We start from the raw sequence: 5651 nt of genomic DNA on the forward strand, positions 1-5651 counted from the left end.
AATCAGCTTGACCTCAGTGGTGGGAAAAATCCTCGAGAAGATCATCAGAGACAAACTCGTTAGGTTCCTTGAAGACAACAACATCATTTCCGATGCTCAGCACGGTTTCAGGAACAAGCGCTCATGCTTAACCAATTTATTGGACTTCTTCCAAGGTATCTATGAAAACTTGGATAATCATATCCCCAGTGATGTTATATATCTAGACTTTCAGAAAGCTTTTGACAAAGTGCCACATGAAAGACTCCTCAAGAAACTTAAGTCGGCGGGATTAGGCGACGATCTGACAGCGTGGATCAAAGACTGGCTCACTAAAAGAAAACAACGAGTTGTACTCAACGGACAGGCCTCCGAGTGGCTCCCGGTCACAAGTGGAGTGCCACAGGGGTCAGTGCTGGGACCCATACTTTTCATCATATATATCAACGACCTAGAACTAGGATTAAAATCCAATCTCTCAAAATTTGCCGACGACACAAAGGTGGGTGGGAAGGCCCTCACGACGGCAGACTGCGAAATTATCCAGAGAGACCTGGACTAGATCACTCGTTGGTCAGAAAAATGGCAGATGTCCTGCAACATTACCAAATGTAAAGTAATGCATATCGGATCCAGAAACAGCAACCACATATACCACATGGGTGGCGAACCACTACATGTTGTGCAAGAGGAATGAGACCTCGGGGTCACCATCAGCAGTGACTTGAAACAAACAAAACACTGCAAGTCCGCCTGTAAGAAAGCCAATACAATGCTTGGGTTCATATCGAGGAACTTCGAATACAAGACGCCGGGAGTTATGTTATCCTTGTATAATTCGCTGGTAGGGCCCCACCTGGAATACGCCGTGCAGTTCTGGTCTCCTAATTACAGGAAAGACATTGAATTACTTGAGAGAGTACAGCGTTGCGCCACGAAGATGATACCATCACTGAGGACGAAACCCTATGAAGAACGACTCGAGCGACTCAACCTCTTCACGTTGGAAAAGAGACGACTGCGGGGAGACATGATACAAGTCTTAAAGTACCTGAACAAGCTCAGCAACGTTGATCACTCCAAACTCTTCACGCTACAAACTAACCTGAGAACAAGAAACAACGGAAAAACAATACAAGCAAAGCGATGCAATACCGACATCGGCAGGAGTTATTTCTCGAATAGAGTTGTTCGCCACTGGAACAGCCTTCCTGCAGAAGTGGTTAGCGCAGAGACCATCAACTCCTTTAAGAAACGCATTGATCGCCACTTTACTGCAACGGGAGTGGACTGAACGTTCCCAAGAGTAGGTACGCAAGTGCTTTAATCCTTCCCTGCAAGCCACTCCTATGGCAAACGGATTGATTAAATCACTGAACGCAGGCAGCCTAGTAATGAGCCAACAGGCTTTCTGCTGCCTGCTAGTCCATGTTTCCATGTTTCCTCCTCTTCCTCCTCCTCCTTCTCCTCCTCCTCCTCCTCCTCCTCCTTCCGCCGCCTCAGCTGGGATTTTCCAGTCACCGCCGAGTTGCCTAAGACTACCCACATGCTGTCCTGAAGACCATCTATGAACCCGGACTCAAGACACCATTCGATCTCTCTAGACTCTATAGAGAGGTTGAAAGATGAGCTCCGGGGTGGCAGCATGAGCCAAGCAGGTCGGCGCCACTTTAATCATTTGTCTGTGCAAAAACGGGCTGGTGCCGACCATCAGGCCTCACCAAGAAAGCCTACCGGAGCCATGGGTCAAAACACAAGAAAGAAAAAAAATCATTTTCTTCTTGTTCTTGTTCTTCTTGTTCTTGTTCTTCTTATTGTTCTTGTTCTTCTTCATTTTTCTTCTCGAAAAAAATATAAGCCCACTGAGGAAGAGAAAGAACAAAGATGAAAATGAAATGACAATGATTTATTCTGCTTCCCGTTTTGCAACATTCGCGTGTAATCTCAAACGCTTTCCTGTGCGAGGAATAAACATAGATGATCACAATCTCTCTCTCTCTCTCTCTCTCTCTCTCTCTCTCTCTCTCTCTCTCTCTCTCTCTCTCTCTCTCTCTCTCTCTCTCTCTCTCTCTCTCTCTCTCTCTCTCTCTCTCTCTCTCTCTCCTTTATATTATGTAGCAGTGGTGTCATGTACCTCGCAGCCTTCCACTATCCATCTGTATACCTCTCCTCCCTCTTCCCCCTCCCCCTCCTCATCCTCCTCCGGACTCCCATCGTCGGCCGTTCACCAGGCTAAGTATCTAAGCATCATTTCGTTCCTCCCCTCCGTGTTGCTGCAGCCGATTCCCACCTCGAGAAGACGCCGTAAGCCAGTTAAATTTTCACCTAACGATCGCCTTGCTTGTCTGCCTCCTTTCTCGCCTGCCTCCCTCCTTGCCTGCCTCCCTCCTTGCCTGCCTCCCTCCTTGCCTGCCTCCCTCCTTGCCTGCCTCCCTCCTTGCCGGCCTTCCTCTTCGCCTGCCTCCCTCCTCGCCTGCCTTCCTCCTTGACCGCCTCCTTCCTCCTTGACCGCCTCCTTCCTCGCTTGCCTCCTCCTCCCATCACGCAGGCACGAGATTCTCGACACCGCCTTTTCCTTTTTTCTTCATTTTCCGGTCTTGTCTCTGGACCTGAGCGAAAATAATCGAGATAGGCGACGTGTGGCTCTTTCTCCTTTTCTATCTTTTATCCGTTCCTCCATTCTTACACCATCCATTTCTTCCCACTCATCCAGCTTATTCGTTTATTCAATTAGTCCTATACTTTCCGTTCTGTCTAATGCTGTACATCCCCGTAACTTGTCTGTCTGTCACCTGGTCTGTTATGTTATGAACCACTTCTTGCCCCAGCCACCCAGCCGTCCTCAAAGCTTTCTCCATCATCTTTTTCGTCTCCCTTCCCTCGATGTTCCCAAGCATCGTTTGTTGTGTAACCTTGTCCCGTCCTCACCTCTCAGCCTCTCAGTGTTCATCTCAACTTTCTCCCCCGTCACTCTTCGCCCCGTCTTACCAGCCATATCCACGCCCAGTTTTGCCCCGCCCGTTCATAGTGGTCTGTCTCAGTTCACCCTCGTTACTCTCTCTTCCTCGATTGTCTGTCATTCAAGCGGGCGAGGAAAATGTTATGAGGCCGTCTCAATGCATGGAGAATAAATGTGATAATTGATGGAAGTGTTAGGACGGACGTTTGGAAAAACTGAAACAGAACTAGCACCATCACCAGTTAGCCTAATAGCCCAGCCAGGACTGATGGCAAAAAACAAAAGCGTACCAGCTACGACGCGTGCAACGGTCGTGAAATAACTAGGTGCTCTGAGCGATAGCAGGGGACAACAGTATAAAAAGAATTGTGTTAAGGACGGAGGAAATGCTGACAGCAATAACAACGCGGAGAACTAAGTGGAAACATGATTCGACCTCTATACCAACGCTGAAAAAAAAACAAAAAAAAAACAGAGCAAAGAGCACAACGGAGGCAAAACCAGCAGAGCAACCAGAAAACAAAGCAGCAGCGAAAACAACAGCGATGCCAGAAAAGAGGTGCGTCTGTAACGCTGCGTTGTGAAATGTTTTATGTCGTATCTTTCATGATCCGCGTCGAATCGCCGAAGGTCTATAATATTGCGTGAAGCAGACGTTCAGGAGGAGCGTGTGAGCGAGCGCGTCACTCGTGTCTTCCTTTACTCTGTTGTCCTGAACGTTTAGACCCTAGTGTGTGTGTGTGTGTGTACGCAAGCAGCACTCTAGCCCCCTCATGACCACTGAGCATTACTGCCGCGTCTGCCGGAGTTTCCTAACAACAGTTATGTTACTGAAGTGATGCATGGTTGACGATATTTTGCATTTATTTATTTAATTTTCTTTCACATTTATATATATATATCTATATATATATATATATATATATATATATATATATATATATATATATATATATATATATATATATATATATATATGCAATCACATGTAATTTAGTATATCTTATTTCATCGCCTCCGTTGTCTAGTTGTCTGCGGGCCTGTCTACTACTCCGCAGGCCCGGATTCGAATCCCGGCCCGGGCAGTCGGCGAGTAGCGCACCCAACTCCCTTTGTTCCTCCTCCCTTTATTGCTGGTCGAGAAATGGGTACCTGTGAAAACCTGGGGAAGGTAAACTGTGGTAACCCAGATGTCACATTAAGGGCCAGTGCGAAGGAGACGAGCGCCGAGGCCACGCGCAGCTATAGTGTATGCACCCAACATTACCTTTACCTTTATATCAACACAAAGGTCACTCTGAGGCAATTTACCAGACGAAATTCGGGATGCTGTGTGTGTGTGTGTGTGTGTGTGTGTGTGTGTGTGTGTGTGTGTGTGAGTGAGTGAGTGAGCGTGTGTGTGTGTGGGGGGGAGGTAAGAGAGTTAGAGTAGAAAGGTTTATACACAGAGATAGAATTGTGGAACCGAAACGTAACGTCATGGAACTCAAACATGACAAAATCAGAAAATATAAGGCAAGCGTCGTAGTAGATAACCCTCACTACCTGGGAACACCTGAGCACACCTGAAGCGAATGCCCCCAAGCAAGAAAAAGGTAAATAAGTGGATTCCAGCACAAGAGGAATAGGGAATAAGGTTAGCGGAACAAAGGAGGCGCCGGTGGGCCGCGCGTTTGCTTGTTACCTTTGGAGATGAAATAAAACAGAGCAAGACGAGGAGAGGGAGGGAGGCAATGCGTGTTTTTATTAATACAGTCGTGCGTACGAGGAAATAAGAGAGTAGTGAGAGTGAGACAAACGCTAGCCATGAGGGAAGATGAAGAGGAGGAGGAGGAGGAGGAGGTTTGAAGATCCTAATGGAGGGGCAGATCATGAAGGAGGTACGTGAACCCTTAAATGCATCTACATGCTTTTTATAATATACATGCTGAGTTAAACAAACAAACAAGCATTCTCTCTCTCTCTCTCTCTCTCTCTCTCTCTCTCTCTCTCTCTCTCTCTCTCTCTCTCTCTCTCTCTCTCTCTCTCGAGGGCAAGGTATGCACACAAAGGTTGGAGTTCGTTTTGAAGCCCTAAGGGAGTGGATATTTGTTTACTCGTGTGTGTGTGTGTGTGTGTGCGTGTGTGTGTGTGTGTGTGTGTGTGTGTGTGTGTGTGTGTGTGTGTGTGTGTGTGTGTGTGTTAAAGAGAGAATCTCTCATGTCACTGCCCTTGGTCCCTAAGGAAGTGGCTGCGATTACTATGGACGGAAAGCTGTGGGAAAGATGATACTAATGGTAAAGATGATGGTAACATTAGTAGTAGCAATATGGGTAACGTGAATGATTGTATTGATGATGATGGTAATGATGTTAACCCGGTAGCAGCGACGGGCCAAATTTGTGGCTTTACCGTGTACCAGCGACGGGCCAAATTTTTGCCTGATATAAACCCCAAAAAATAGATGATGCATAAACTGATCACAAATGCGTTGATATATGTTATGAAATGGTTTGTGTGGGTGATGATTTTTTCTCATTTTTCTCGGTTCGAGGGGACTTAAGAAACACAATCCCCGCAGCTACCGGGTTACTACTACTACTACTACTACTACTACTACTAGTAATAATAATAATAATAATAATAATAATAATAATAATAATAATAATAATAATATAATAATAATAATAATAATAATAATAATAATAATAATAATAATAATAATAATAATAAT

Source organism: Eriocheir sinensis, unplaced genomic scaffold (genome assembly GCF_024679095.1).
Source record: "Eriocheir sinensis breed Jianghai 21 unplaced genomic scaffold, ASM2467909v1 Scaffold73, whole genome shotgun sequence".
Taxonomy (NCBI): Eukaryota; Metazoa; Arthropoda; class Malacostraca; order Decapoda; family Varunidae; genus Eriocheir; species Eriocheir sinensis.